Source organism: Calidris pugnax, unplaced genomic scaffold, assembly GCF_001431845.1.
Source record: "Calidris pugnax isolate Ruff unplaced genomic scaffold, ASM143184v1 scaffold24, whole genome shotgun sequence".
Taxonomy (NCBI): domain Eukaryota; kingdom Metazoa; phylum Chordata; class Aves; order Charadriiformes; family Scolopacidae; genus Calidris; species Calidris pugnax.
Genome location: NW_015090922.1, coordinates 29,770,581 through 29,789,859, shown reverse-complemented (window position 1 = coordinate 29,789,859; position 19,279 = coordinate 29,770,581).

The following is a 19,279-nucleotide window of genomic DNA, read 5'->3' as shown; positions in this document are numbered from 1 at the left end:
GGGGGTGGGGGGGCAGTCCGCAGGCGGGGCGCGGCCGCTCCGCAGGCGCGGAGGCAGGGCAAGCCGACGGCGGCAGAGCCCCGCAGCCCCGTCCCGTCCCTCCCGGCTGCCGCCGCCGCCTCGGCTGGCTTTTAAAGCCAGGGGGGAAAGTTGATGCCGAGGATGCTGCGGCGGGCGCTGCCATGGCAACCGCAGCGCGGTACCCCCCCCCCGACACCGGCACCGGCGGGGAGGGGGTACCGCACCCCGAGGAACCCACTGTGTGCCAGGGAGGGGAGAAGGGGAGGAAATAACCCCCCCAATTCAAAACGCTGATATCCTGATAGGGAGAGCAACTAGCAGAAGGATGTCTAAAGTTGACCAATGTTATTCCAGCCTTAAAGAATTATGTTAGTTATCACCTCCTTTATTATTTTATTTCTTTACTGTGAAACCTGTAGTGAAGCCTGTCTATTCAGATGCCATTTCCTCCTCCGCTAGTTCGCTCAGCCTGTTACAGCCTCACTACACACATTGCATGACACCCAGCTGCACAGACCCTGATTTATGCAGATGTTGGTTTGGACTCTCCTCAAACTGAGGTTAAAACACACGTGTTACCTTGTTCAGGCAACTTTATTGTCACATTCTGAAAGGTGCTAACTGCTAATTAAGTCACTGCTCTTCAAAGAGCCACTTGAGAACAAAGAGTCAGTGTGCAAAGTGCATTTTTCTTCTGTTTCATGCTCAAAAAGCCAGAGTTTATTTCCATAGCAGCAGTGCAGTACAAATTCAGAGCAAGTTTTAGTGCCTAACAAGAACTCTCCTGCCAGCCTACCAAGAAACATTGGAACAGTCTTCTTCCTCTGGTCTCATCTCAGCTCCCTCAAACTATTTAACACCAATAAGCTGCCCTGTAAGTCTAAATGCCAAGCAGGGTTAGGAAAAGAAGAAAAATTCAGTGACCCTAATAAAAAAGAAAAAAAAAAAAAAATCAGACCTCAGAGCTACAAGTAGAGCCGTGCATTCAGATACTGCTGCAAGAACTCAGCCTTTTACTTCTGTGGTAGAATCTGAACACTTTTCCTGACATCTGTGCCAACACTGAACTAACAAGTTGTAGCACCAATTATGCAGCTTCATCTGCTTTACAGATTGAGCAATTAAATATCTAGATTACTGGCTTTACTCACTCCTCACATACACCCAAAAAAATGTGTAGTGGGAGTGATGTCAATCACATAACAGACACATACCTGGAATCAGAAGCTGCAGGATCTGGCTGCTACATACTCCCTGGCTCTTGTGTTCTGCCCCTGCTTCTTCCCCAGCACCGTGTGAGAAGCAGACATACTTATTACCTTTAACTTGACATGCACGCTCTCCCAAACAGCCTGGTAGCACCAACAGCTGTGAGGCCAAAGCCAAGATCAACTGCAACAAATTCAGAGCACAAACCACACTTGCTTTACAAAACCCAGAGACCTCCAAAGAGACACATGTTCCCAGAAAAGATACACGACGACTGTACATGACTGTATCATGTGCCATCTTTATTTTTAAAAAGCCCAGATTTACAGGATTGCATTTTAGCCTTTGGGACACAGAGTTTGGATCCAACAGGCTGAGAGCAGTAACAAAGTGTCTGTAACAACAGGGAACTGGGAAAGTGGGACCTGTCCAGGTAATTACCTTGATTTGCCTTCTCTAGCATAAGTTTGGAATCATTGCATCTGCAGTCAACTCAAAAACATGTGCAAGCATATCTAATATTTTTACATCTTTTCAAAGAACTTCACTTAATTCTTGAGACACGCAGTTACACGCTGCCTTAAGTATTAGTCTATTACCAAACTGGGATATCAAAACCTCTAGCATATTTCCAGATCTGTTTGATCAATCTTAACATGCATAAAGTAGAAACAACGAAAAAAACAAAACACAAGTGATGAGATCTTGTTATTGCTTTAGCTTCTGTTATAAGCATAATGCACATGTCCTGCAGTAGGCTCACTGTACTCTTTCACCGAGATACGAATTGGATCTGAATTAAGTGTTCAAGTTTATTGGATTAACCAAAGCATGCATTTCATATTCCATCTCTTATCCATATATAAAGAAAAAGCAGAATTTTTCAACATCAGCTAAAATAAATTCCAAGAATGTAGTTTTCAGCCATTTTTTTCCCTTTATTTTGTTGCATTTACTCATTGGAGTAATCCCACTGAACTCTGGAACTGTTTCTGCCTAGAGATTTTGCAAGAACAGCGTGTCCTTCATTAATAAGGATACTGATTTTCTTCTTAATGATTTAAGTAGTCTGCCACAGTCTTTGTTCGTGAGGAAAAGCATCTTTAGATGTCTACAAGCTCCAGATTCCTAAGCATTCAGCAAACTAAGTTCTCCCATATTAGAAATGGGCATATTTGATGTAATTAAGAAAAATTTGAAACAAAATATTAACTATGCAGTGCTAGAAATAATTGCGTTACTACAAAGTGATTGGTCATTTTCATCACAGTAACATTTAACAGACAGCCATGACTGACATTCTTTAGTATGAACAGAGCAGCAGAAAAATCCATGCTTCCCTCCCCAAATCTAAGATCCACTTACAAAGACATTGGATCAGAAAAGGAATTGAATATCACAAAATTCGGAATAGGCCGCTTCCAAAAATACCACATTAATAGTGGGATAGAGAAATAGAAGGGAAAGAAGGGATGGCTACATGGAACATGGCAGAGGCAAGACACACACAAGGTGGAAGTTCAAAGCAATTGTTCTCTGAGGACGCACAAGCAATCTAGTCAGAGCAAGAAGTAGTTATGAATTTTTTCTCCTAAGGAAAGATTAGCTAACCACATTCACAGTTTAGCAGAAGTAATATTTGCAGATATGTTTACTAGGCCAAGAATTGCAAGAAGATTAGTTCAACTTGCTTCAAGAGTATAAAAGCATTTTTATCTCCTGTGTAACAAAGTGCTGGGCTACCTACATGGTGATTTTTAATCTATTTTTACCTGTCTCCTGAGTACTAGCTAATGGATGCTGCCAGATGCAGAGTGGGGGATTAGACACATCAATATTCTGCTGTGTTATGGTAACTCCTACACTGGCAGTAGATATGCAAGTATAGAAGAAAATGTCTTGAGAGCTTTCTCTATAAATTGTATTAAGATACTTTACACTAATAACTTACACCTCCACTCCTTTGTGAGAAAGGAAAGTACTATTTCCCCAATTTATGCACAGAAGGGAAGAGGTGTAGAGAAATATTTTCTGTCAGTAACAACACACTTCTAGGTTCAGTGTTAGGTTTCATGTAATCACCTTGTGCCAGAACTCATGCATTCATCTGCACACGCATCTTCACTCAAAGCCTGGGCTAGAGAGCCTGGCGGAAAAGGTTATCTGTACCTAGAACAAGGCCAAAACAGGTACCACTGACACAGAAGCCAGCAAAATCCCCTCTCTCCTTCAAAGGCATTCCCTTTGCATTAACATGCCTCTTCCTGCTTGCCACAGCATAAACATCACCTGTTAGCAGGCTGGCCACACTCTCACATCAGCATCATCATCCTTTTTTCTTTTCCCCGTTTTAAAATTTCAATCAAGTCTTCATCCAAGCAAAGCCTCCTTTCCTGCACACAGCTTTTTGGGTCAAGGTTGACACTTACTTGTCTGTTCAGCTGCAGCACCGTGCCTAAAACTCAAGTGTCATATTCAGAATCTCCCAGGCACACAACAGCTACAGGAAATATTGTCTTAAAGGATGGATTACCCCAAGTGCCAATAGCATTGTAGAAGGGAGGTGGGAGGGGGTGTGGAATCGCTAGGGGTAAAGTATTAACACTGCCCTGTCCCTCTCAGATGTTGCACTAGAGAACACTCAGCCATTGGAATGCATCACCCGTCTGACACCAGTTTTGGCTGCCAAAGGGCTCCTGGAAAGCCTTGAAGGCCCAAGCACTGATCATCCCTTCATCTCCAAAGCGGTCAGACTGCACAGTTAAATGTGTGCTGGAGTTTCCCAGAGGTTTAAGAGAAAACAAAATAGGAGCAGAGCATAGCAATGTTACCTGCAGACTTCTTCAGTCTCCCAAGGCATGAAAAAAAGAGTTTATTTGGTTCTTTCCAATGATTCCTGCTACAGACTGCAGCTAAAAAGGATGGACCTCCTGGGGCAGAAAGAACTGTGCTCTGCAGCACAAACATACAGAGATTTCAAGCAAGCAGCTTTTAGTCTCTTTATTCTGTAGGATACTCATGCCTACGGAATATGCACATATATTGTCTCTCCAACATACAAGCACAGATTTTGGAACGACACAGGAAGATTGAGTCACACTTAAAGAATGCTTCAAAATACATCAGTTGACAGTAAACGGTTGGCATGAACTGGAGGGAAACATAGAAGACCTACTGTTGGAGACCCTTCAGCTAAAGGATTGGTCACCCCCCGTGATGAGGGCAACACTGCTGCCAGCACACAGTGGCAGAAGGCAATGCATACACAGACCATGCACAAACAATCTCAACAGGAAGTGGAGATGTCTGAGCACATCCCAGTGATCAAGTTAGATTCACGCATCTCACTGTCACATGTAGACCCATCAACAGCCTCTCTCATTTACCGTAAAATGCAGCCTTCTAACAGGGAAGTAGAAGGCAAGACCATAGTACCATACTAGCCTCAATCTGTCACCACACCATCCCAAGGATGGAAGAAACATATTGTTCATGACTAGTTTCTATAATCTGTGAAATCAAGCCTGTATTGGATAGATGAAGTCTGTAGTGGATGGTTAAGTGTCAAATGCTAGAAGTAAACTAGTAAAAGCAGGGCAGGTTTTGAACTGCACAGGAACTTTGCATCATTCTTTGATGGAGAGAAGTCTCAGTTGCCTGTGTTTTTTTGGTTTTCATATCAAAGTCATCAAATGCTCTCTTCCTGACAAAGCAAGCAAACAAACAAAATCCCACACTACCTCTTCCTCCCTGAGAGCAGATGTTGAAATGCTTTAAGCTCATTACTGAAACAAGATGACTACATTTCCTCAGCAGAAGCTGTCTTTGTTCAGTCCCTCAACATTAACTACTTCAAGTTCAGCACTTGGATGTTCATCACTTGTGCAGAAAATGGAGAGAAGCATGAGACACCACCTACACATTTCAAAGCGTGCAAGACACAGGGGAAATATTGCTTATGCCAACATAAGAGATATCTCTAGTACTGCTAAAACAGTTTACTATTTAGCTGTTAAGTATGTCCCTGGTTATTTGCAAGAAACACAAAAGGAAAGTGGCAGATAAAATAAAGCATTCAGTATCAATGTACCACATATTTGTCCCCTGTGAAGCTTATAGCTTAACATTTTCAAATTAAAATAGTGTCTGCTCTATATCCTGAAATATTAAGTGCTCACCACAAGAGAGAAGGTCGGCTTAATTCTTAACCTATGCAATGCTTTGGCTTCCCCACTTGTAGTTAATAAGAAGGTCTATATGACTATTAAAATTAGGGCTTAGAGAATAACAATGGTAATTGGGCTTCTGCAGTTTAAAGGGTGCAACAGACTGGTATTGTCCAACCAATCTGGTGCCCCTGCAGAACAGGGACAAAGGATGCTAGGAGCTGTAGAAAAAGGAACAATTTTAATATTAATCCTTGCTAATTATCTGCGTTAAGGCTGCAGGTACTTGATACATCCTATATATTAATAAGTTCTTAATATTAATGAATAGTTGAATACTGGAAGAAGTCCCTTGGAAAACAGAAAACCTAAATCAGTTATCTGGAGTAGACCAACCTCTGTCAGTACAGACATGGCCCAGCTGATGTCCCCAGTAGGGCTAACTGGCTAGCACAGCAGGAGCCCCACTGCGTTTCTGCACCCCACACCCAAAGCTTGTTAGTCTCCTTGCCATGAGACATCAACCCCTTGCAGAGATGAGGTGCCAAACACAGCCTGGTCCTACCTGCTACCTCCTGCATCCAATAAGAAATTAAGGGACTCTTGGGGCAAAGGTGCTGACTTCAGCATTCAGTCAAGTAACCTCTTACAGAGCAACACCCTGTGCAAGCTCCTGGGGTATTCCTCATTAAAGTGGTAATTCCCAATGGCTCTAAAAAACATCAGTTAAACAGGTTCAACAAAAATGAGCTGTAGTGAAAACTTTGCTGCTGCACAAGGCTACAGTAAGTTTTGTGACTTGACGTTTTCATCTTACAAGCATGGAAGAGACTATGTTTTCCCCAAAATATATTGCCTAACTCCTCAAGGAGCAGCTCACTGTGCAGTAGGGCAGGGGCACCAAGGACACACTCCTATCTCTGCCCAGTTACTATGACAGCAGTGGCACCTTGGCTGAGAAAAGGGGGTACGGTTTGTCACTTCTCTCAGAGCTGAACACAACAGCTCAAGCCAGGCTGGGGCAGGGCTTCCCAGCATCTGCAGCACAGCTTGAACTTCTGCTGCAGCCCAAACGAGGGGATGGGAAGGGAAAAGGACATTTACGCTGTCCTCAATTTGGGGTCAGGAAGACTGATTCGGAGGCAACAGAGCAATCATGGGTTGGGGTCAGAGGAGGAGGAAGTGTTTGAGCCAGGGGCTTCTTTTACTTACCCTGCTTTCCATGCTCACTGCATCCAGAGGCATTACCACCCCAAAATACCCTCCTTCCCTCCCCAAGAATCAAGGGAAGGTTCTGCCCCCTCAATGCCATAGCAATGGGGCACACTGCAAGGCCCACAGCACAAGGGAGAGGAGATCGTAGCTGTAATTGATCACCTCAGAAGTGAACCTTTACAGAATCACAGAATATTCATGGTTGGAGGGGACCATAGAGATCATCGAGCCCAACCACAAAAAACCAAACCAAAGCACACACACCACAAACCAACACACACACACACAGACAAAACCCAGCAATCTCAGGCATTAGAGCATGCCCTGAAATGCCACGTCTACACATTTCTTAAATACCTCCAGGGATGGTAACTCCAACTGCTTAAATTCTTTCTTACAGAAAGCAGCAGGAACAGCTTTTCTGCCTCAATCAGACCATGCAGACAGGAAGCAAAGATCAATTTTGTGCAGAAGCACCAATAAGACAGCAATGCAACAAGTCAGCATCTCACCAGCGTGGATGCGGCTGGACTGAAAAAGGGTAAGAGCATCCATTCTACTCCAACATACACAGAGAGAATTGAGACCAAGAAATAAATTTAGGTTTTCCTTAGCCTTCACTGATGGAACAGACTACTCTTGCACAGGTCATTGTTTCTGTCAGTAGATACGTTTAGAAGTACAAGCAAATCAAGATGATTTTCTTCAAATTCATTACATAAAGTTATCATTAATTTGGCTACAGAACAACATTATTCTGGTGACAGAATGCTCAAGAACTAAATTTCCCATGTAAACTTTCAAAATTCAAAGAATTGACAACTAAAGACTTACATTAGAGAAAGAAAATTGAGGAAGTAGCCTAGGAAACATTGCCATAGCAGAGAAGGTAAGACTGCCTAGAAATATATAGGGAAGTATCAGGAGACTGCAAGCAATACTTCTCAAGCATAAATCAACAAGGGTAACATTAACGTGACAGAAGATTACACACTGAGTCATAGAAATCCACAAAGTAATTTACCCAATAACTGTGACACAGACATTTTAGGTGACTGAGGACAAGGGTACCAGTTCACTTTGGGGCACACTTTCATTTAGATCCTGATAAAGATGCACTCTGCTTAAACATATCAAGATGAAATAATAACCGTAGATAATAGTGTTCCTAGAAGAAAATCCACATTTCAAACAACATTTGGGAAAGTAACAAAATGTCAAGACAAAGGACTTTCTAAATGCCATTTAAATAGTGAATACAATACGCTCTAACTGCCCAATTTCCTTTTAATATGTCTGTCTACTCCAACAAAAGAAACTCTTCCAACCATTAACAGACACATAAGCAACTTTTCAGTAACTGCAGTGATATTTACAGGAACAATGAGGAAGAAAAAAAAAAAAAAAACCATTCAAAAAAGTCTCACAGAGCCCTTCTGGCTTTGGCAGAGCGGAGGAAGCTGCTCCCTTTGAGCAGGGATCTAATCTACAGTCAGAAAACTAATAAAGTCTATTCAAAGTAAACAGCACCAATCCTGTATTATTACAGGAGCTTTGTAATGTCAAGTGTCCTTAGTTTCAAAGCAAATTATTTCCTCTCAAACAGAACATGACATTCAAATCAATAAGGACCACAAAAAGCACACACACAAAATAAATAGGAAATCAAGAATGTCTAACCCAAAAATGAATATGCTGTGTGATTTCTTCCCCTTCAATCATTTAGCATTTTTGTCTTTTTAAAGATGACCTTAGTGTGAAGGTGAGAAAGCAGAGTTACTAAACATTGCAGGTGTTATGTATCCAATTCTGGGAAAAAAACCATAAGAACAGCCTTTTTTTTTTTTTGGTGAGTGAATTTCTTCAGTGTTTTGAATTTTAAAACCACAGAAGTAACAGGTTTTGTGGTTGCTTTATTTTAAATTTGTCACGCGCTGTATTTTGATTACTTTTTCCCGGATGAATACCACAGTAGCTGCTTATTTTTACAGACAAGTAGGAGACCACTGAAGCACAGCCTTCAATGTCTGAGCTCAAGAAATGAAGTATATTATAGACGATGATTGAAGGCTTTGTAGATTGCAGCCCAACCTGTGTCTATCAACTGCACAATTCTGGGAGGAATTCCTCCTCATCACTGCGGTTGCTAACAGCCAAGGGGAGAGCAGGGGGAGAGCTGAGGACAGAAGCCAGAGACCAGAGCTACAACCCTGTCACACTGTGAGAGCAAACAGAAGGCCAGGCTATGCAGCACAGCTGTGTACCACCCACCCACAACTCACCTTATTTCTTTGGGGAAAAAGAAAAAAAAAGGCCATAAAGGCAGCTTGATGGGCAAATTAGAACCGTGCTGTACAAGGGACCAAACCATTTATTATTTGCACTACCCAGCAGCACAGAGACACACCAGCTGCAATAGAGTGAGTCTTTCCAAAACAGACAGTATAGGTCAAGCAAGTGCTTCCAGCAACAATATCACTGAAAAAGGGTTACTTGCCCAAACCCAGAATTCCTACCTACCAGCAGGACAGGACCAGCCGAGGCTAGGACAGGGGTGCCCACAGACGAGCCAGTCATGGCACACAGCCAACCTCCCTCCCCACAGCACAACAGCAGGATAACCTGGATAGAAGCAGCATCCTGCTCACACATGGCTTACACTTTCTACACCAGTTGCCACTTTTTCAAGATGAATAAGCCAGGCCAGCAGCACATACCTTCTTAACTCTAGGTGCCCTTCTTCCCCCATCTGAGAAGCAGTAAGGAGACAGAACTTCTCAAAACCACTTCCTCACCTTCACAGATTGCCATGCAACAGCTCCGGGAGCCCACCCTGATGGTGCTCTTCAATATCCACCGTATGGAACAAGAGTTAGCTGCCCCAGGGTACTGCCTTCATGCACAGAAGCAGCACACAATACAAAAGAGACACAGCCAGAAAAGCAGAGAAACTTCCTACCTTCCCAGCCTGCTCTAATTTATAGCTTCTCATTAGTATAGCGAAGGCCACCTGGGTGAGAGCCAACTAGACGAGGGCCACCTGCTCCTGGGCTCCAGAGGGAAAGAAAGATGCTCCTGGTGTTAGCACTGTGAATGCTTTTTGGACTGGATTTTTCCAGGAACAAAGTTTCCTGGGAAGGTTGGAGCAGTTGCTTCCCTGCCATGTCAGCACCTCTCATGGTCCTGCTTGCTGCGGGCTGGCCACACGTCCTCCCCTGGAGCAAGGACAGAACATTGGTAAGAGGAGAAACACCGGGTGCAGGCACCCATGTAGTCTCAAATCAGGCCCGTGGGGGTGTCAGTCAGATGTGCACTAGCTCACTGCCGTTTTAATTCAGTTGAGTGTTAAATTATAGTAATGGTAACTCACAGTGCTTTTTTGTTGCCAACAGTAATTATCAGGAGAAAGAGGGTATAATAGAATAAATCCTAGCTAGTAAAACAATCTGATGTTCTGAGTTGCTGTTTTCCTGGCTTTTCTCTTATCATCCATTTGCTATCTTGCTATCTGTAGACCTTGAAAAGCTCTGGTACATGTATAGATTAATACATTTGTTCCAATATTCATCTGTTTTTCCTGACTAAATAAAATCAAGCCTGCAGTAGAATTTTATATTTGACTTATGTTTGATGTCCCCTTATAAATTATGATTCCCACGATCTTCTTCAAGAACCATTATGTTTCACTTTTGCTTTTGTATTTCTAAAAAAAAAAAGAAAATTCAAATCACAATTTGTGAAGCAAGGCGTGAAAAGTAAATGCCTGCCAAAGTTGCTGTATGAGTACTGATCAATAAAAGCTTACTTGTATTAGAAAACAAATGCAGTTGTTCTGCAAGAATAGCAGAATTTATTATCATAAATTTCTTTTAAGGCCACTTCCAAGAAAATTTCAAGGCCTTATGCACAGGAAACCAAATGAGCCTGACCAGCAGCTGGCCAAAGGCGTAACAAAAAGAGACAAAAATTAGAGCAGAGTTATAGCGCTTCCACAGCAGTAATCAGCCAGAGACTGCAGGGTGATGGTGACCAGAAGCAAAGCAAATGTCTCAGCTTTGACTGTGCAAATGAGGCATGATTTTCCTTGCAAAGATCAGGATTCTGCAAGAGCAGTCACGCTTCTGGATTTCAAAACAAAGCTCCCTTGGCCTCGTTAGAGCCCTTCAAACAGACACACGGCACAGGCTCCCAGCTGCTGGTACCCACTAGACCTGCAATTCACTTTTCAAGGTTTAGCAAGCTTGTGTGAAAAACAAGGTCATAGCAGAATGAATAAGAACAATGGTTCAAGTTTAGCTGGATTGCACAGACTCTTGGCCAATACCGTTTTGGAACAGCTTGGTAAAAATCCCTCACAGCATTCCCATCTATCCTCAATAGGCAGTAAAACAAAATGCAAGGGATAATTCCTCCCTCATTCCCCAACTTCATTTAACATATTCACACTCATTCACTCTTTCACAGAGAGAATTTCCCACTCTATCTTCATTATGTCTCTCTGAGTCTTCAGGGCCTAATTAACTCCTCCACAGAATGATTGCCTTCAGTTGATTTTTTGAGGATGAAGTTGGGAATGAACCCTAAATGTTCAGCTGTTCAGCTAACCTGGACCATCCATAGGAATGCCACCGGTAAGGACTTTAGGGCCTTTATAATGATGACAGAAATCCTTTGCACCTTATCACAGGAACTCCACATTCAATCAACTCTTCTCTGCAGGGGATGTCCCCTTGGCCTTCTCCAGCAGGCTGCACCGATCCCTTTTGTATGTATGCAGCCTTCGACCCAAGTAAGCTCCTGCTTTCCACCTCTACAGGCTGTACACGTTGAACTGGCATTTTGAAGTACGCCCCATGAACCTGCTCCCACCTCTGTCCTTCCCAGGTGGCTGCCAGGCACGGGCTGGCTGATGCCTCCTGTAACAAGCGTGCAATGCCCAGGCCATGGAGCCAACTGCTGGGAAGCTTTTCGGTAAGAGATGCATTGAGATTCCTTCTACCCTTCGAACTATAAAGCATGTTTAAGTTTTCTAGAAGCAAGTATCAAGTTCAGTGAAGGGGAACCTGATTCTAAATTATTTGCATTGCAGAGTGACATTCCTTATAAAATTAAAAAAACCAAAACAAAACCCCAAAAAACCCAAACAAAACAAAACACAGGAAGACAGAAAAAAATAATGTTTGACAATCACAAAATAATTATGAAATAATGAGAGTCCAGATTAGCTGGCATGTAGCTGTTACTGTATGAACAGTGCTTACTCTCAGCACTTTTTTTGCCTTGTACCTTATTCTTTTATATGAAAATGTTTTTGAAGAAGCAAACAAAAAGAAGTGCACTGCAGGAATTGCTTTCCCTTTTCAGAACTACAGATCTGCTGCTGCCTCACACGTATCCCACGCTTCCTAGCCTCCATACCCTGCCGAGTGTCCTTAATTGTTATTCTCTGACTGAAGAAACATCTCAGCCTTGATGAAAAAGCTGCTTAACCTTCCATAAAACATCTGAAAATCCCCTGAGAAGCAGAGAAGAGCCAATTCATGGCTGTATTTAGTGTCTCAGACATTCAGCAGATGACTAGGAATCCAGAGACCCAGTCCTGACTTGATTGTGTGCAAAGGAAAGCAGCAACGCAACCAGCTGAATCAATCCAAACCAGGCTGCTCTGCCAGGTGAGGGACTCTAATGAGTGGTGGGAAATGTGGAGCTTCTTGGGCAAAAAAGGAAGCTAAAGGAAGGATGTCTGCATCTCCAATGAGTGTTTAGCCCCTTAACTAAAGCGAAGTGTCACCTTATAGGGGATTCCTTACTATTTGTGTTGCTTTTTTGTGTATTCTTTCCTTATATCCATCTTTATGAGGATATTCTTACTTTTCAAAGTCATTGGGATCTCCTGCTTCCACTCGGCATTAACTGAAGTATTTTTCGACTTACATGCACCAGAGTTATTGCTCTGTCTCACACGTCCTCAGACTTCCTACCAAAGTTGTCCCAATGTAAGCCTTTGTTTAACTTACCTAAGCAGTCTTCAGGCAGCAGTATCACATAATAATATTACTTTATGGTAAAAATATGATAAGATCCTACCTGTATTGGCCTTCCAAATTACCTTTAAGACCAAGTAAGATCATAGGATCAGAATATATTGCAACTGGAAGACTGCAAATACCAGATTAACTGCACAGAAGGTAAGCAAGAATTTCTATTGAGAAGGGCACTTAAATCCACTGTTCAACCATAATCAAGTGAAATTGCGATGTAAGTCATCTTCATGCAAGCTGAAATAGGTGTCAATGCCCTTAGGGCTAGGGCTGGTTTGTCAGATGCACAACCTCCCCTAGACCTTTCCTCATAGCACTAAGGTACAAAAAAGCAAAATGATGCTTAGAGATCTTCAAAAGATTTTAAATTTAATGACTTGCCTGAGGACTGTACAAATAGGACTTGAAACTGAGGGTCAGAAGTTCCTTTATTAGCGTCAGCCAGAAATGCAGTTAGTTTTAATGACTTGCTCGGTTTCATACAGACCCTAACATCACTGCAATCACAAGGCTATTTACAAACATTTTTCCTATGTAAACAAGTCTGTATCTTGCATAGGTTCCCTCAAATGCTGCAATATATCCATAAAGTGGAGAAAGAGAAGTCGAATCTCTCTAGTAAACCAGTCTTGTGACCAAAGAATTGTAGCTTTGAAGCTGAACAGAACTGACCAAAGAAATAATGTTTTAGCAGGTCATACACTTCTATAAAACCCAATCTGGGATTACATTGACAAATACTTCATGCTAGCAGCTAATATCTGCTACATATATCATCTCTAGCCCATAAACCTATAGAGGCAGACAATTTCAGAGGGACCAGACTTACTTTGCAGATGGCATAAACCTGATTATAAAATTACTGGACACATTCTGTTCTGCTGTAATTGCATAGTTACAATGGAAAGTAAAATCCAGCCCTTTCCCAAACAAGGGCACAAACAATTTTTCAGAAATTGAATTTGTCTTATTTCCCTGGAGTTCCTTTAAAAATATTCCACTTAATGTTTTGGGTTTTGGTTTGTTTTTTTTTTAATTTTGATTGGGTATGGTTGTTTGGGATATAAGTGGATGGAAATTAGGCAAAGAATGACAATTAAAAGGAGTTCAAATTAGCTACAGTCACCGAAAGTCCGGAACCTACTTTGTGCTAAATAGTCCTATCTTTATGCCTCTTCTCTTCCCATTCTCTTCTTTATGATTGCAACTTACCTACAGTTAATTATAAGCAAAAGTTATTTTGCAATGATTTCCACAACAATTCTACAATGTTTAATATTCAGATATGTATTCTCAGGTACCTTGTTCAATGAAATTGATACACATGTAGTTATTAAGTAACTTATCCTCTGGCTTTAACACCGTAAGGATGGCTAACCTGTATATTGTCTAATGTAAGAAAAGTTGTATTGCTTTAGCTACTTTAATAGTGAATTGGCATAATTTCAGCTTTATAAATTGTTTTAAAAATAGTTTTATCTTAGGATTTGCTGTTTTCCAAACTTCTAGGTTCCTACCTCACATTTAAAACATAGTGTTTTAAATACTTTATTTTCTGTTTCTACTAAAAGTACTCCTAAACATGCTTCCACTGCTTAAATGCTAAAGTAACATCTGGCTTAAATGTTCTAGGAATAATTATACACCTATCATTTCTGTAGGTCACCAATAAGTCACGTATCTACCTCTGAATATTCATTCAGCTCAGTTAATTATGGTTTGGAAAATGTTATTTTCTCATGTCAGGATATTCTGACTTGAGTAATTATGGGTACAATTTCCACTGTAATATCACCAACCTCATTATAAGCAATAATAAAGCCTCACAATAGCCTGTTGAAAGAAAAAAATATTATCCTTGTTGAGTAGCATATGAGAAGAAGGCATGAGACAGTATTATTTTCAAAGTGTCTTAATCACCCGTCTGTTACTGCTGAAGAGGCAAAGGCTTACCTGAATAATTGATATCTCAGTATCACTAAAACCAGACAAAGGTTGCTTATGACATCCTAAATCATGTGCAAAACATTTTTACTAGTTTTGTGGCAATTCGCCTCAAGACATTACTGTGACATGGTTGACTAGAGGTTTCTTACATAAAGCAATTTAAACCATTTCTGTGACTGTATTGTCTTGCAATATAACATGACCAAGTAGCTAAAAGTCACGTAGCAGAAAAAAAAACCCAGGCAAACAGCTGCCCTGACTTAGATGTATATCTAATTACTAGACCTCGCAGACAGTGCCCTCCAAACAGCCTTAACAGAGACAATTTTCTCCTTTGGCTCCTGCTCTGGCCAGAGAAATCTGTTGCTGACCAAACATACAAACTCCACCATAGATCACCAGTGGAGTCAAGTAACTACTTTAGGTCGGCTCAGCCTATTCATCATGCTCGTGCTTATCTCACAAAATAAGTCAATAGCTATTAAAAAGTTCTTCAGTTCATTTACTTCTTTTTCTCATGATTTAATCGACTGGATTAATCCCTGTGAATCTGCTACCTGTTTTCAAACCTCTGACATTCAAAGATCTAGAATCAGAAGTAAAATCCACCAGGAAGACTGGTGATTTCTGCAGACTGACCCTGCCCTCCCAGTTGCAAAGCCCCCTCCTGCCTCACAGCAGGTCTCAAGGTGCAGAATTGATTTCAAAGAGAACCTCAAACCTCTTGCAGAGCTCTAGGGAAAACAGCCCCCACGTGCATCAGGCTTTGCAGCCTCTTGGTAGGATCTCAGGTTTTGGGGGAGCCTGATACAAGAGCTTATTCTGCTTAGTTGGAAGGAAAGTTTTCATTCCAGAATAACCCAAGTCAATCAGAACTGAAATTTGAAGCAGTGTCTCCTACAGGGCAGCCCATTTCATGATGTTTAGGAAAGTTTTCTGAGGGGCCAGTGTTCTTACTTGGTGGGTGTTTCACAGAAATGTGCTCTTCAGGACGACTGACAGCACAGCTTTCCACCAGCTCCAGTTTACAAGGTTTTCAAGGACAGCAAAAATAATTCTCCACATGGGTGATGCACATTGTCTGGGGGAAATGCAAGACCTCTAAGTGTTTCAAAACACATCCTGTCTTGTCTTAATGTTATAAATCAGTACAATTTGAGCTGTGATCCGTGGCACTTTATTTTCAGGCTGTATTTTTCCCGCAGTCATTTTATTTGTAAAGCAGCACCTGTAGGAACAAAACATTATTATTTATAACTCAGCTCCCTGTCACATAGACCAACCTTCTGCCAAATCCCCTACAATGCTATGCAACAAAACAGAGCAGCTAATGCTGCAAATCTAATTTTACCTAATACATGGAGCACGAAATGAGGTTCTGGTCGTGGCTGGCTTTATCTCTCTGTGTAAGCTGCAGCGAGCCACTTTGTCCTTCAGTTTCATCCCCTCTTCTGTACACACCAGAACAAGGCGGCTGATGTAAATGGGGCAGAAGTTCAGATCAGGTGCACAAGTAGTCCCAGAGTTTCAGAACTGAATTGTCTGAAATGCTGACGCTTTGATCCAGCTACAGAATAAGCACAGCTCTGCGTTGTGGTACTCGTGGAACAGCAAATGTCTTGGCTGCATTAGGAAAGCTTTCAGGTCCTTGCTGAAGTCTAGGAAAGGCTCACAAGGAAGTAAAATTCTGACTCGCAGAAAATGGTTCTTCCAGGACAGAAATGAAAATGTAGTCAATGACCACAGTGTGAGCAACTGAGATTCAGAAATGTTCTGGATGAGTCCCGGAACAAATTGGCTGTTTGTCCAACCTGGACATGGATGGCATGTCAGCTGGTTTGACGGTCTCCTCTTCTGACAAAATCCCACTTTCCACTTGATGAACAGGAAATGATTTCTCAAAACTAAAATGTCTCCCAAAAAGATCACAATTAGCAGAATCCGGAACTGCTTATTTTCTCATATAAATGACACCAACTGTACAATTTTCTCTATTTTATAAACTACCCCGAGAACCTCCTGAGAGAAGGTCACATGGTAGTTAATTCCAGTAAATATATAAAGTCCAGAATAAAATTCAGAAATAAACCCACGCAGTCAGGCTGCATCAAGGCATGCTCACTGTCTCAGGGTCTTTATATCTAGTTCTCTCTGTGGAATAAAGAAAATGAAGACAAAATTGCTCCCTTCTTCCTATGGAAATGTAACTACTTTTCTAAGGCAAAACTACTTAATTAACATACTTTTCTCTGCAAAACTTTTGACAAATTCTAGTTGTCTTGGAATACCTATGTCTCTTAATGAAACTGAGTTGACAGAGACATTTCAGGGAATGCTCATGTAAATTATATCTTCACAAAGAGTGAGTACAAGACACAACCGCTCAGTCTAAATATGAATAATGCCAAATGACCTAGAAGAGAAACATGCTGTTACTGAAAGCAGGGAGTTAAAATGAGAGCTTTACTGTAAGTCATTTGGGATACAAAGATTATTGATTAGCGGAGTCTGACTGTGATTTGTTCATCCGATAATAAAATGTTATCTTAAAGCAATAGGAGCCCCTAGTGCTACAGCTGGAACCAATAGCATTGGGCTCCTGTGATGTAAAGAACTGCAGGGAAAAAAATGTTAAGCATATTTCTGAAAAGCAGCCTCAGCCTAGTTTTCTTTCTCTAAATCTAGTCATGATTCTACTTAATATTTCAATCTGAAATTCTTGACTAAATGGAAATAATTTTATTCCAATTCCTCTTTTACAATGTATTATTATTACCCCAATACTGGTAATTGGCTTTTGGCAGCCTTATTACAGATTAGACAATCTCATATAAAAGATAAATATAGTACAAAACTTAGGGAGGGGGTGGAGTTGAAATCATTAAAAATTGCAATCATAAAAAATTGAATCTTTGTATTTAACTAAATGTACTTTGTACTACTTATGTCATTGAGCTCTACTGGAAAACTCCCAACATTTTCCAGGGTAAGCAAACATGACAAACTAAGCATATAAAATATTACTTTTTCTTGCTTTTTTTTTTTTTTTTTTTTTTTTTTTCTGGCCAGTGTACTGGAAGTCACTGGCTGCTAAACCAGTTCTTGTTGCATTATCCAAAGTAAAGTTTTCTCTCATTCTAGTCATAACAAAGGCAAAACCTTAAAATAGATTGCTAAGAAATTGCCAGTATAAGATATATTTGTCACACTCACTATCTAATTTCACAATGACCTATGATGACACAGTGCTGTTGGATTACCATAAAACATTAGGATTGGAAAAAGATCTCATTAGAAGTTCTTTATAAAGAAGGCAGTACTTTTACAGAATAACAAAGAAGCAGCTTTTTCTTTCAAAATAGCTAGTAAAATATTCTGTTGAGAAACTGTGATAAATACCTGCAATTTAAGTTCATGTAATTCCTCCCTGATTGACTGTAATGAGTCTCCATTTGTCTTGTAAACTGAATACTTAATCGCTGTGTTCAAAATGACATCAGGTTATTACAGTGTTCAGTATGTCTGAAGTGAAAAGTTATTAACTGGCTGATTTGCAAGCCTGAAGGGACTTCAGAATCTGTATTAAATAATACATTATTTATATTTAAGTATTATGGAATTGGCTCCATCTGGCTCTTTGTGGCACATAAAACAAGCTGCCAGTAACTAAAATTTCCACCACTGACCGCTGGTGGCTTCCAGCAGAATTCAGCTGGAGAAGGTGAAATGAGCAGAAATGCCACTTACCAAATTTTAAGAGATGGATGTGAAAAAGCCTGCGTGCTTCTTGTAAGATTTGGAGGAATTTAGGCATGCAAATCATAAAATCTATTCTTGGGAAATTCTGGGTCACCTGACACCTAGTTCTGCAAGGTCCTAGCTCTCACCATTTTATTCTGACATCCCCCAGGACTTGGAGGTGTGCTACTGAGGATGGCCCATCTGGGTGAGGAGGAGGAATTCCACACCCAATGCGCTCCTGCCTGCCCAGGTTATTCCTTCACCTACCAGTCCTTGGGGCAGCTTCCTCAGAGCCCATGTCACTTTGACAGGATGAAATTCCTTGCAAAAAGTAAAAGCCATTGTGTTTAACCCAGAGCTGAAGGTGCTGGTGCTGTTTGTTTGTAGGACCCACCAGCAAGGGAAGCAGTTGTCCCAGCCACAGGAGAGGAGGTCCCTTGTGCTCTCCCCTTAGCAGGGGAAAACAGGGACAAAGACTTCTTTTTCCCCCTTGTGCATCCAATATTTTGCACAGGGCCTCCTCCAAGTCTCTCCTTGTGAAGCTGTGAAGAAAACTGGCTGCAACTGCTTAAAGCTGAGAGAAACCCTGGGTTCTCATCTCTGCTACAGAACCTGCCAGGGCGTTTTCTCCAGAGCCTGTTTGTAAGCAGCAGAAACCTCTCCCGGGCACCTGGGGGACTGTGGCTGTGCCATATGACCCAGCAACGTGTATTTACACTAATCAGTGCTATCTGGGCTCCTGCCAGGGATGCCATATCTGGTTTATCCCAAAAGGCCTAGGGATGGCAGCCAAGGAGCAGCTGGGCATGGCCCCTTGCCACCCTGGGAAGGAGCTGGATTTAAGACTCAGTCCAACTATTGCATTAGTCATCCCTCTGCAGCACCACAGAGTTCCCACCAAGCACGCACTAGGAGCTCAGCTGCTGAAACCAGGGTTTT